Below are 14,870 nucleotides of genomic sequence, written 5' to 3' on the forward strand. Positions count from 1 at the left end.
AGTAATTCTTAATTTTTTCAAATTAGGAACATTATTAGAAATTTAAAATAATTATGCGTATTGGTGATTGAGTCCAGTGATTCAGCAGTTTTTAAGAATGTGGAAATGGCAGCTCTCTTGGAGATCTGAATCCCAATTAGGATCAGTGAATTCTCTTAAGCACTGACTCATTTGTAAGTATTACCCAAAGTAGAAGCTGTTTAATTAGGAGTCTGAAGTTCTAGAAAGGAGAGAAAGACTTGAAAGAAATGAGCTTCAGCCAGGTTTTTTAACCTAACCAACAAATTCACTGTGTAAAGCACCTGGGAGAATAATTAACTGGCTTTAATCTTTCTTTTTGGGTTTCTGATACCTGAATACATCTTACATAGTTACTTTTTTTTTTTTTTTTCATTTTTAAGCTTTCTCCTTTTAGAGTTCTTCAAAATAATAAAGTGTTCAACTTTTACTTAAAGGCCAGTGAACCTTTTGAAAGAGATAAACATCATTAAATTCTTTGTTTTTACCCCTAAGTAAAACAAATTGCCTTATTAATAAACATTTTTTATCACAGACATGTGGACATCCCACATATACAAAGCAAATGTACATATATTTTCCAAAAAATATACAATCCAGTGAGAGAAGATGGACATGTGGGAACAATCCTGCTGTTCCATTAAGGCAGTTTCCATTGAAAAGGACAGAGCAATTCTTCCACACTACCTGTGACAAGCATATGGAGTCAAAATAATTTTGTGAAGGTTCTCTTCCCTTTATTCTCCATTACTGCACTGAGATCCAGACAACAGGCTCTGTTTTGAGCCCCACACTTTAGGGAAACCTAAGGCTGCAATGGACAGCAACAGACATGCACCAACATACAATGCTACTCTTGTAACCAACTCTGCTCAGACCCCAGGGAAGCGCTCCTCTACATCTCCTCCCCATGTCCTCAAAACAAAAAGCTTTTGAACCTGAACTCCATGAGTGAGTTCTGTGCTGCAGACACAGGGGACAGACACTGCTCTGGAGTACCAGGAAGAATTGAGTGGTGGAGGCACTCAGGTAAAAGGGAACATAAATTCATCCTTCCTCTCAGAGAGCTTGAATGCACCAGATAATGAAGAATCAGCTTCCAACTAGTAACAAATGTCCATTTTTCAGCCTCTCTCATTGCTCCAAATCATGTTTCTGAAATTACTGACAAGTCACCATGACATTTACAACAGGTGCACACAGTGGGTGAAAAACATTTTACAATATTAGACAAAGTACGCTGTTCTAATTTTGCATATGCATATGGAGATACTGATTTTTTTTATCTTGGAAAATAGAATTGCCAGTAGTTTCATTTTTATAAAAGTTTTTTATAAGATTAAACCCCTGTAAAGGGTTAAGATTTTTTTTTTTTTTTAAGGGTTAAGATCTTTATGATTAAGATCACTGGGGGATCTTCCCAACTCAGGGATCGAACCCAGATCTCCCTCATTGCAGGTGGATTCTTTACCACCTGAGCCACAGGGAAACCCTAAATTTTGCTATTAAATTCTAAAAATCAAATATTAAAATTGTTTTGACTTAAAATTATAACATATTAAATGTGATTTATACTTTGAGTTTAGACATTTTAAATATTTTTGTAAAGAACTGTTTTGAAGACGTAAAAATTCTTTGACGTTTTCACTTTCTTGAATTTGATTTAATTTACATTTTAAAGAAAATATATTCACATTCTATACACTTTGAATGAAACTATGCTATTTTCTAGTCTTTCAGGTCAATGTAAATTAATGTATCAAATCATAGTTGAAATAGAAAATATACTGGGCTAATAAAAGAAAAACTATTATAAAGAAAACTTTAAAACCACAAAATAATAATTTGTTGAACTTTAGAAAAGCTGAATAGAGTGAAAATTAAGACTTCTTATAAATAAACCACTTCGAGCAGGGTCTTTATTTTTATTTAAAAATTATAGATCAAAAAGAACAAAAAGTTATTCTCATCAAATACAAAGTGTGAATAAATCAAATGATTTCTTCAATAAGTAAATATCTCAATTGTTGATCAGAATAGGGGGAATAAAAAATAATTGCTCCTATCAAATGCCCAACTCAGAAGCAACAAATGGAATTCTGGCCTGCCCGATAAAACAAATTACATTTATAAAAACAAATTACATTTATAAAAAGTTGGTAAAAATACAAAACTGGGGAGCTTTGAGCTTCCCTGGTCGCTTAGATGGTAAAGAATCTGCCTGCAATGCAGGAGACACATGTTTGATCCATGTGCGGAAGATTCCCTGTAGAAGGAAATGGCAACCCATTCCAGTATTCCTGATTGGAGAATCTCATGGACAGAGGAGGCTGGCAGGCTACAGTCCATGGGAACTTACCTATATTTATTAGAAAATTACCCTGGAAAATTACCATCATGTCCTTTTGACAGTGGAATACTTTCTAGAAAAACACAATTTGCTTCAAATCATTCATTATTACTGTTCATTTGATGAGCATAGCTGAAAACTTTGCTTGACACCACAATTTTTTTCAAATGTGCCAAGAGATGATAAAATCTACCCTTTCTATTTTAAGGGCAAACATCAAAGTATTTTACTGTTACTTTTACATGTTTCACAACCAATCTTCCAAGATCAGTTTTGACTAAGGTAATATATATGACTGAAAGCATTTAGGTTCTTGATAATACACAGACACACAACACAAAATACAAAGCATCATTTGTACCCACAGAAGTAAATGTGCTGTTATTAGAACAGAAACTATTTGAATAAAGACCAAACAGTAAATAGTTTTAAATAAAAAGAAGCAAATGCTAATACAGAACACTGGAATGGTGTTTTGTGCAACATTTATTTTGTGGCCCTATTAGCAGAATATTACAAAAAATAATGAAACATTTCTAGATTTTAGAAGTCGTTTCAAACATTCATATACTAGAATGGCTAAATATGTAAAAAAAGGTTTTAAAATACTGTAATAAATGTCACTACCTATGATGGACTTTGCTGTTGTTTAGTCAATAAGTCGTGTAACAATTTTTGACCCCATGGACTACAGCACTCCAGGCTCATCTCTCCTTCACTATCTGCCAGAGTTGCTCAAATTCATGTCCACTGAGTTGGTGATGCTATCTAACCATTTCATACTCTGCCACCCACTTCTCCATTTGCTTTCAATCTTTCCCAGCATAAGGGTCTTTTTCAATGAGTCTGCTCTTCGCATCAGGTAGCCAAAATATTGGAGTTTCAGCTTCAGTCCTTCCAATGAATATTCAGGGTTGATTTCCTTTAGAACTGACTGGTTTGATCTCCCAGTCCAAGTGACTCTCAAGAATCTTCTCCAGTACCATGATTCGAAAACATCAATTCTTCAGTGCTCAAGCTTCTTTATGGTCCAGCTCTCACATTCATATATGACTACTGGAAAAACCATGGCTTTGTCTATATGGACTTTTGTCTGCAAAGTGATGTCTCTGCTTTTTAATATGCTGTCTAGGTTTGTCATAGTTTTTCATCCAAGGAGCAAATGTTTTTAATGACATGGCTGTGGTCACCATCCACAGTGATATTAGATCCCAAGAAAAGAATATCTGTCACTGCTTCTACTTTTTTTTCCGATTTGCATGAAGTAATGGGATCAGATGCAACGATCTTAGTTTTTTATAATGCTGTTGAGCTTCAAGCCAGCTTTTTCATTTTCTTCTTTTACCTTCATCAAGGGACTCTTTAGTTCCTCTTTGCTTTCTGCCATTAGGGTAGTGTCATATATATATCTGGGGTTATTGATATTTCTCCTGGCAATCTTGATTCCAGTTTAAGCTTCACCCAGCCTGGCATTTCGCATGATGTACTCTGCATAGAAGTTAAATAAGCAGAGTGACAATATACAGCATAGACCAAAATTTCTGTGATGTTGAATGGTTTGCCTTAGTAACAAACTGAGATCGCTCTTTCTCTTGAGATTTCACCCAAGGACTGCATTTCAGACTCTTTTGTTGACTCTGAGGGATATTCCACTTCTTCTAAAGGATTCGTGTCCACATTAGTAGGTATAATGGTCATCTGATTAAATTTACCCATTCCCATCCATTTTAGTTCACTGCTTCCTAAGATGTTGATGTTCAATCTTGCTATCTCCTATTTGATCATATCCAGTTTACCTTGATTCATGAACCTAACATTCCAGGTTCCTATGCAATATTGCTCTTTACAGCATCGAACTTTACTTTCACCACCAGACACATCTACAACTGAGGGTTGTTTCTGCTTTAGCCCAGCCAGTTCATTCATTCTGGAGCTATCAGTAATGCCCTCTGCTTTTCCCCAGTAGCATACTGGACATCTTCCAACCTGGGGAGCTCATCTTCCAGCCTCATAACTTTTTGCCTTTTCATACTGTTCGTGAGGTTTTCCAGCCAAGTATACTGGAGTGGCTTGCCATTTCCACCAGCCATGGACCACATTTTGTCAGAACACTTGACCATGACCTGCCTGTCTTGGGTCACAGCATGGCTCATAGTTTTATCGAGATACACAAGCCCCTTTGCCACAACAAGGCTGTGATCCATGAAGGGGCAGGATTGACTCCTTAGCAAATATTCTTAATTTTATCATTGCATATAGATGGAATTGGTTTATACTTTTTCTTTTCTAGCCTGGCTTTGTGAATTATAAAGTTAAGATATATACCTTTAACATTTATCATTCAGCAAGAAAATAACAAGCCATTATCAGTAGTTTAATCTTATAATTGCACTATTTATGGTAATTTTGAAATGTATTTTATGGAGTTAAAAATCAGCATATAGAATTTGATAGCATATTTATCACACCTAGGTAAAAACCTGAATATTTCAATCCTCTATTTTAAAAACTGTCTTATCAATTCACAAGAAATTTATAAAAATAACCTTTAACATATGAATAAATGTTCACTCATGAGAAAAGCAAATTAAAACTACATTGAGATGACATCTCTCACCTGTCACATTGGTAAAAAATTTTAAAAAATAGCATCCTCTTTTGCAGGGTTGTGGGGACATAGGCACTTTCACATATTGCTGATGGAAAGAAAATTGGTACAATTCTTCTGGGATGTCATTTTACAACATCTAAAGTAATTAAATTCATGTTTACAATTTGGCCCAGTGACCCAACTTCCAGGAATTTTTCCTGAAGATACATCTCCAATAATATGAAAATATGTAATACAGAAGCTTGTTTTAACTGTGATTGAAAATATTGGAAACATCCTAAATGCCCACTCTTAAGTTGTTGAATAAGTTATGGTATAATACATCCACACAATGGACATTCTTTTATTTAAAACGGATGAGGAAGATATTTATGAACAAATGGAGAGTGATTTCAGGATATTGTTAAGCACAGCACTATGTTAGCCAGATGTTTGTGGTTTAAAGCTTTTAAAAAACGCATTTGTTACAATTTGTTAGTAAATACTCCTTTTTATAACTAATTTTTGTCTTCATAATTATGTTTTCTTTTTCTTAAACAAAAAGTCTCCTGATTTCTATCAACTTTTGGCTATATAAAACCAGCATTTTCTTCAGACTTGTGGCCTATGGGAGGTAAATAAAACATGTTATTGTCTTTTATTTGATTTTCCTGATAGGTATTTTACCAAAAATTACTCCAAAGTATTTTTCTAAAGCAGCAGTTCTCAAACCTACCTAGGCAGCCCAATCAGCTGTAGACCTTTAGGAGAAGAGAGATTAGTGAACAACACACAACTCTGTGTGTGGTCCAAGATCCTGTAGCTGATTCTGAGACACTCCGATTTGGGAGGCTCCACTGAGCACATGTTTGCAAAATAAAGAATAAAATTATTTTTGCTCTATAGTTCTTGTCTAGTAGTTTGTGATAATTATCAACAATTTTTAAATCAGAGCTTAACTAATTGGCCAAAGTGTCTCTCCTGGAATTGAGAGATTTTAAGAACAAAGTTTTAAGCAAGATTTTAAGCAATCTCCGGAAGATGGTGAAGGACAGGGAAGTCTGGCCTGCTGCAGTCCATGAAGTCACAAAGAGTCAGACTGAGGGACTGAACAACACTATCAAGAACAAAATAAACAGTAATGATGATGTTTCATGCAGCCGTTTAGTAAAATAATACCTGGACTGAAAGCCAGTCCTCAGAAACTGATTCCTGCCTCTGATACATCCCTGGTTTGTGAGTTGGTAAGGTTGTTAATGTCTGTATCTGGTTTCTCTTTTTTAAAATGTGTACAGTTTGGTCTTTTTTACATAGCACTGAGGATCAGGGAAGATAAATGATATAAAGTTTTCTTAAACACAAGTAGGTATTATAATTATGAACATAATTCTCATTATGCATTGAAAGCCTGTATCTATCATATTTTTAAAATTTTTAATTGTATATTCAGCTGTACCCTTTTACATATTAATACTGTCTATCATATATCTATCTATTTCCATTCATTCATCTATCCCACCATCTTCCTTGTGAATTAAATCAAAGGATGATGTTTGGTTACTTAGGAAAACTATGCTTGCCTGTATTAATGCCAGTGTCAGCATCAGGCAACTCACAGAGGATTTGAGGTAGAGTCATATACTGAACATCTAAGGCAATACAGAAATAACACTCCTTGTAATGAAAAGGAGTTCCACACTTATTTAAAAGGCAGATGAACGATTATGTTCCATATGATCTAATAAAAACATTTACATCTGTTAAACATATATCTTTCATAAATTCTGGCAGAACCAAATACAATTCACAAACAGTTATATTAGTATATAATTGCCTTATTTTCTGATGCATATTGTGTGCTATTATTTCAGAAAACATTCCAGGCAAAATCATATTTATCTTAGATAAATACATCCTGTATATTTTCAATACAGTGAGAGAAGTCACCACAATAATTTAAAAACCACATATGGTTGAGAAAAATGCCAAAGGGGAAATTAATTTTGATTTTGGTGGTGTGTTTCCTGAGCTGGAACCGAATCCTGAATTGCTGGTGGCATTCACACCTCTTCATTACTGCCGTTAGCAATTCTTTATCTACTTCTGGAGTCTATCAAAGCTTAGTGTATCACAGAGATGCCAAATTCATATATAACTCCTGATACTGCACTATGAAAATGATTCATTAATAAGCAGACCTCTCTGAACTGTGGAGTCCAAATCAATTCATAAAGACATTTCTCAATCTTTTCTCTTTTCAGATTCTCTTATTTTGAATATATTCAAAGTAAAATCATAGCTATTGTAATTTTATAGCATGTTTCAAGATGAGAACATGGTGTTAATTTACTTTTCATATAATCATATTCTGTATTCTGATCTTCAGGAAGCTTTCACATTTTTTTTTGATTGAGAGCAACTATAAGAAATGCAACTAAAAGCAAAAGCAACTAGTTTATGTCCTCACAATAGTACACATGCCACCCTCCTTTGCTACAAACATGTACAGATACAGAAACAAATATTTGAAATAATACATTGACTTATTATTACAATTTTTACTTGTTCTATTTTCTCCTACTGTGTGTCTTTGTAAAACACTGATCACTCAACTAAATTGACTTAATGTTCCACCAACCGGCAGCTAGAAAAAACTGCCTCATTGGTGCTTCTCAAAACTACTTGGAGTTCTGAGTTTGGCAACAGTCCACTAAAACTTCAACAATCAGAGATTAGCATGGGGCCTGGCCAAGGATGAAACACAAATTTGTAAAGAATTCCATATTTTTTAAAAAGTCATTTTGGGAAGTGTCCAATCACGGATGGATGGACAAGCAAAATGCTACACACACAAACAATAGAATATTATTCAGCCTTTAACAGGAAGAAAATGCTGGCTCATATGACAACATGAAGGAATGTGGGAAACATTATGCTAAAAAGAATAAGCCAGTCACAAAAGAACAAATACTATATGATTCTACCTGTATAAAATAACTAGAATAACCAAATTCACAGTGGCCAGAAATAGAATAATGGCTGCCCAGGGGCTGGGAGAAGGGCAGATGAAGGTACAGAGTTTCAGTTCTGCAGGATGAGAAGAGTTCTAGAAATGGATGGTAAAATGGTTGCATCAAAATGTGAGTGTGCTTAATACCACTAAATTTTACATTTAAATATGGTTAAAATGGTAAATTTTATGTGTATTTTACCACAGTTACAAAAAAGTCACTAGAAAAAACAAACTTCACTGATATACTTCAGATTTTTTGACTCAGAGGTGGGACCCTGTATCTGGGAATTTTTAAGAGCTATCTGGGTAAATTTGGTGGAAATCACAGCTTTAGGATATAATTATGACTTTCCCTCCCACCACCTACATTCTTTTGCCATTTCTCTGAAAGAAACAAAAAGTATGTGGTTAGATCCTGCAGATTCTAACTCACTCTGGATCAGGATGCTTTTTAAAAATATTAAAATCTTTTCAGGTGGGAAACTAGTTTTAGAGTGTGCGATTACAGATACTATTTAGAGAATGTGATTACAGTTCCCTTTTCATTATAGAGGACTGGAAAGCAAAAGTAGTAAGTCAAGAAATACCTGGAGTAACAGGCAAATTTGGCCTTGGAGTACAGAATGAAGCAGGGCAAAGGCTAATAGAGTTTTGCCAGGAGAACACACTGATCATAGCAAACACCCTCTTCCAACAACACAAGAGAAGACTGCACATAGACATCACCAGATGGTCAATACCAAAATCAGATTGATTATATTCTTTGCAGCCAAAGATGGAGAAGCTCTATACCTCCACAAAAGCACGACCAGGGGCTGACGGTGGCTCAGATAATGACCTCATTTTTGCCAAATTCAGATTTAAATTGAAAAAGTAGGAAAAACCACTAGACCATTCAGGTATCAGTTAAGTTCACTTCAGTGGCTCAGTCATGTCTGACTCTTTGCACCCCATGGACTGTAGCATGCCAGGCCTTCCTGTCCATCGCCAACTCCCGGAGTTTACTCAAACTCATGTCCATAGAGTCGGTGATGCCATCTAACCATCTCATCCTCTGTTGTTCCCTTCACCTCCTGCCTTCAATCTTGCCAGCATCAGAGTCTTTTCTAATGAGTCAGTTCTTCGCATCAGGTGGCCAAAGTATTGGCGTTTCAGCTTCAACATCAGTCCTTCCAATGAATATTCAGGGCTGATTTCCTTTAGGATGGACTGGTTGGATCTCCTTGCAGTGCAAGAGACTATCAAGAGTCTTCTCCAACACCACAGTTCAAAAGCATCAATTCTTCAATGCTCACCTTTCCTTGTAGTCCAACTCTCACATCCATACATGACTACTGGAAAAACCATAGCCTTGACAAGATGGACCTTTGTTGGCAAAGTAATGCCTCTGCCTTTTAATATGCTGTCCAGGATCATCATAGCTTTCCTTCCAAGGAGTAAGCTTCTTTTAATTTCATGGCTGCAGTCATCATCTGCAGTGATTTTGAAGCCCCCCTCCCCAAAATAAAGTCTGTCACTGTTTCCACTGTTTGCCCATCTATTTGCCATGAAGTGATGGGACCAGATGCCATGATCTTAGTTTTCTAAATGTTGAGCTTTAAGCCAACTTTTTCACTCTCCTCTCCCACTTTGATCAAGGGGCTCTTTAGTTCTTCTTTGCTTTCTACCATAAGGGTGATGTCATCTGCATATCTGAGGTTATTGATATTTCTCATGGCAAGCTCTATTCCAGCTTGTGCTTCATCTAGCCTAACATTTCTCTTGATGTACTCTGCATATAAGTTAAATAAGCAGGGTGACAATATACAGCCTTGATGTACTCCTTTCTCAATTTGGAACCAGTCTGTTGTTCCACGTCCAATTCTAACTCTTGCTTCCTGACCTGCATACAGACTTCTCAAGAGGCAGGTCAGGTGGTCTGGTATTCCCATCTCTTTAAGAATTTTCCATAGTGGGTTGTGGTCCACACAGTCAAAGACTTTGGCACAGTCAATAAAGCAGAAGTAGATATTTTTCTAGAACTCTCTTGCTTTTTTGATTATCTGATAGATGTTGGCAATTTGTTCCTGTGCCTTTTCTAAATCCAGTTGGAACATCTGGAAGTTCAGGGTTCATGTATTGTTTAAGCCTGATTTGAGAATTTTGAGCATTACTTTACTAGCATGTGAGATTAGTGCAATTGTGCAATAGTTAGAGCATTCTATGGCATTGCCTTTCTTTGGGATTGGAATGAAAACTGAACTTTTCCAGTCCTGTGGCTACTGCTGCGTTTTCCATATTTGTTGGTATATTGAGTGCAGCACTTTCACAGCATCATCTTTTAGGATTTGAAATAGCTCAATTGGAATTCCATCACCTCCACTAGCATTGTTCCTAGTGATGCTTCCTAAGGCCATTTAGGTATGATCTAAATAAAATCCTTTATTATTATACAGTGGAAGTGAGAAATAGATTCAAGGGATTAGATCTGATAGAAATAGTGTCTGATGAACTATGGATGGAGGTTTGTGACATTGTACAGGAGACAGGGGTCAAAACTATCCCCAAGAAAAAGAAATGCAAAATAGCAAAATGGCTGTATGAAGAGGCCTCACAAATAGCTGAGAATAGAAGAGAAATGAAAAGCAAAGAAAAAAAGGAAAGATACACCCATCTGAATGCAGACTTCCAAAGAATAGCAAGGAGACATAAGAAAGCCTTCCTCAGTGATTATTGCAAAGAAATTGAGGAATACAGTAGAATGGGAATGACTAGAGATTTCTTCAAGAAAATCAGAGATACCAAGGGAACATTTCATGCAAAGATGGGCTCATTAAAGGACAGAAATGGTATGGACTTAACAGAAGCCGAAGATATTAAGAGCTAGCAAGAATACACAGAAGAACTGTACAAAAAAGATCTTCATGACCCAGATAATCATGATGGTATGATCACCTATGTAGAGCCAGACATCCTGGAATGTGAAGTCAAGTGGGCCTTAGGAAGCATCGCTACAAACAAAGCTAGTGGAGATGATGGAATTCCAGTCGAGCTATTTCAAATCCTGAAAGAGGATGCTGTAAAAGTGCTGCACTCAACCTGCCAGCAAATTTGGAAAACCCATCAGTGGCTCCAGGACTGGAAAATGTCAGTTTTCATTCCAATCCCAAAGAAAGGCAATACCAAAGAATGCTCTAGCTACCACACAGTTGCACTCATCTCACACATTACTAAAGTAATGCTCAAAATTCTCCAAGCCAGGCTTCAACAGTACATGAAACGTGACCTTCCAGATGTTCAAGTTGGATTTAGAAAAGGCAGAGGAACCAGAGATCACATTGCCAACATACATTGGATTATTGAAAAAGCAAGAGAGTTCCAGAAAATCATCTGTTTCTGCTTTATTGACTACTTCAAAGCCCTTGACTCTGCGGTTCAAAACCAACTGTGGAAAATTCTTAAGGAGATGGGAATACCAGACCACCTGATCTGCCTCTTGAGAAATCTGTATGCAGGTCAGGAAGCAACAGTTAGAACTGGACATGGAACAACAGACTGATTCCAAATTGGGGAAGGAATACATCAAGGCTGTATATTGTCACCCTGCTCATTTAACTTATATGCAGAGTACATCAAGAGAAACTCTAGGCTGGATGAAGCACAAGTTGGAAGAGAGACTGCCATGAGAAATATCAATAACCTCAGATATGCAGATGATACCACCCTTATGGCAGAAAGCAAAAAACTAAAGAGCCTCTTGATGAAAGTGGGAGAGGAGAGTGAAAAGTTGGCTTAAAGCTCAACATTTAGAAAACTAAGATCATGGCATCTGGTCCCATCACTTCATGGCAAATAGATGGGCAAACAGTGGAAACAGTGACAGACTGTATTCTGGGGGGCTGCAAAGTCACTGCAGATGGTGACTGAAGACATCAAATTAAAAGATGCTTACTCCTTGGAAGAAAACTTTTGACCAACCCAGACAGCATATTAAAAAACGGAGACGTTACTTTGCCGAAAAAGTCCATCTAGTCACAACTATGATTTTTCCAGTAGTCATGTATGGTTGTGAGAGTTGGAATATAAAGAAAACTGAGAGCCAAACAATTGATGCTTTTGAACTGTAGTGTTGGAGAAGACTCTTGAGAGTTCCTTCAACTGCAAGGAGATCAAACCAGTCAATTCTAAAGGAAATCAGTCCTGAATGTTCATTGGAAGGACTGATATTGCAGCTGAAGCTCCAATACTTTGGCCACCTGATGCAAAGAACTGACTCATTGGAAAAGACCCTGATGCTGGAATAGATTGTAGGCAGGAGGAGAAGAGGATAACAGAGGATGAGATGGTTGGATGGCATCACCAACTGGATGGACATGAATTTGAGCAAGCTCCAGGATTTGGTGATATACAGGGAAGCCTGGTGTGCTGCAGTCCATGTCACAAAGAGTTGGACTCAACTGAGCGACTCGACTGAACTAAAAACACACAAAGTCGAGTGCTGGTTCTCTTCCATGCAGACCTAGTAAGGGTCTCCTATTCAGCTACTGCTGTATTCCATGTGGGTTGCTCTAATACCAGAGATGACGTGCCTTATAAAACAATAGTTATTTTTCACAGTTCTGGAGGCTACAAAGTCTAATATCATGCTGCCAGCAGATTTTGTCTGGTGAGAGCCTGCTTCCCAGACTAAATCTTTTTTTGCAAATCTCACATGGCTGTAGGTGTGAGGGATCATTCTATGTTTTGCTTTGTTTTAATATAGGGTTTCCCTCATAGCTTGGTCGGTAAAGAATTTTCCTGCTGTGTAGGAGACCCGGGTTCCATCCTTGGGTTGGGAAGATACCCTTGAGAAGGAAATGGAAACCCACCCCAGTATTTGTGCCTGGAGGTTGCCATGGGCAGAGAAGCCTGGCAGGCTACAGTCCATGGGGTCGCAAGAGTCACACACGACTTAGCAACTAAACCACTACCACCAATAAGGGTACTAATCCCATTCTTAAGGGCTTTACCCTCATGACCTAATAACCCTCCAAAGACTTCACCTCTAAATAGTACTAGGATTGGTCATTACCATTTGACATATGAATTTTGGGAAGACACAATCGGAACATAGCAGCTATCATTTTTGTGTGTGTTTTATATATTAGTCTTGTACATACATGAGTTCATATAACATGTCAGTGTTCCAGTTAGGATTTATATGTTTATTTTATTGATGAGGAAACAGAGACTCAAAGAGATTAATACGTTGTCCAATGTCAAAAAGCCCATACTTGGTGGAATCTATGTCCTTCTGCACCACCCCCCCCCCAAAAAAAAACTTTAGTCTTTTCAACACTGTCTTCCTTCTCTGCACAAATTTATTCCATTTTTCCATGGCACAGTGGATGAGACCTCATTATTGTCATTTTAAAAATAAGAAAAGAACCTCAGGGAGATGACTTTATGAAGGTCACACAGGAAGCCTTCTACATTTTGATTCGATTTTCACCCATAAAATAGAGCTATTTTACCTCTGAGAAACATATTGAAGAAACCAAATAAAATTGAATGTCATAAAAATAATGCAAGAGTAAAATCTTGATTAATAAGAAAGTGCCAGGAAGCTATAGTTAATCGAAGGTTAACTAGAGGCTTCTTTTTATTTTAACCTTTAATGTTGAAGATCCTTTCAAAATAGATTGAGCCAAATCCTGGTTTATGTTTAGTGTAATGAACACAGTTAAATCTTTTTTTGAGTGTTTTTATTAAACTTCTGTATATCCTTGTAGATGTAGACCATACAGAATATTGATTTGAATTTTTATTGAGGCCAGGAAAAAATGAAAAATGGCTCTTTTGACCAAGTCTTTAATACGACCTCAGATGGTTTCTTTCTTTGAAATAAAGCACCAAATCAGTTCTAGGTCTAATTTGTTTCTTTGTATCTACTGTTTTTGTTGTTGTTGTTGTTGTTGTTTTGTTCTAGGGGGTGGTGAGGTGGGAGGAGAGTGTTTTTGTTTTGTTTTTGAGACTGATTCAAAGAAGTTAGTCTGTGTAAGACAATTATACATTGAATGGTACTTTTGAGTTCCTCTCCAAATGGAATTTTAGGCTGGAGAACTAGTGCCATTTTTTCTACTTATATATTCTCTTATATCAAGGAAAAGATGTATTTAAAATGTCTATTGATTGTTCAAGATAATAAAAATCTGTAAGCTTCCTCATTTATTAGGAAATATAGAAAGTTGCTGCTTTCTCAGAGACCAGAGAAGTCCCAGTTTGAACAGCTGACTTCAATCTCCCTTTGCCCAGACTGACAGCCATCAACCTTCCCTCTCCTCACCATCCATTGCTTTTACTATTTCCATTAACATACACTTATTGAACTAGAGGGATGAACAATATGACATGGGAAGAAGTGACGACATAATCAAAGAGATATACACTGGAAATGGCTACTGCAATTGCTTTTGATATCCTTATTGGCTGTTTGACACCAGACTTATAGATTAGCGAAACATGTATAGAAATAGATTTCATTGTTCAGTTATTCTCAAATGGATACTAAAATATTTTAGAAACATTTACTCTGTCACAAGACTATAGTTTAAAAGTCTAACCAAACATTTTCCATTAAGAAATGCCCCCTACATTGGATTATAATAGAGCCCTCTGTCTAAGCACTAGATTGGAAGTCTGTTTGTGACCCAATTCTGGTAAGGTAGTCTCCCCTTCCTTGCCTGCCAGATGGTGCTAGTGGTAAAGAACCTGCCTGTCAATGCAGGAGATGCCAGAGATGGGGGTGGATCCCTTGATGGGGAAGATCCTCTGGAGGAGGGCATGGCAACCCACTTCAGTATTCTTGCTTGGAGAATCCCATGGACAGAGGAGTCTAGTGGGCTACAGTCCATGAATCACAAAGAGTTGGACATGCCTGA

The 14,870-nt window shown here is 36.9% G+C and overlaps 1 long non-coding RNA gene and 1 other non-coding gene across 2 annotated transcripts in view; one reads left to right on the forward strand and one right to left on the reverse strand.

Moving 5' to 3' along the window:
• LOC136173673 (uncharacterized) overlaps positions 1 to 14,870 on the reverse strand; it is a 487,437-nt gene that overhangs the window by 86,904 nt on the left and 385,663 nt on the right. The gene's annotated exons all lie outside the window — the stretch shown is intronic.
• On the forward strand, positions 7,645 to 7,747 carry LOC136173865 (U6 spliceosomal RNA). Its single transcript, XR_010664336.1, has one exon. It is a non-coding gene; the product is annotated as a U6 spliceosomal RNA (small nuclear RNA).

The sequence above is a fragment of the Muntiacus reevesi genome, chromosome 8 (assembly GCF_963930625.1).
Source record: "Muntiacus reevesi chromosome 8, mMunRee1.1, whole genome shotgun sequence".
NCBI lineage: Eukaryota > Metazoa > Chordata > Mammalia > Artiodactyla > Cervidae > Muntiacus > Muntiacus reevesi.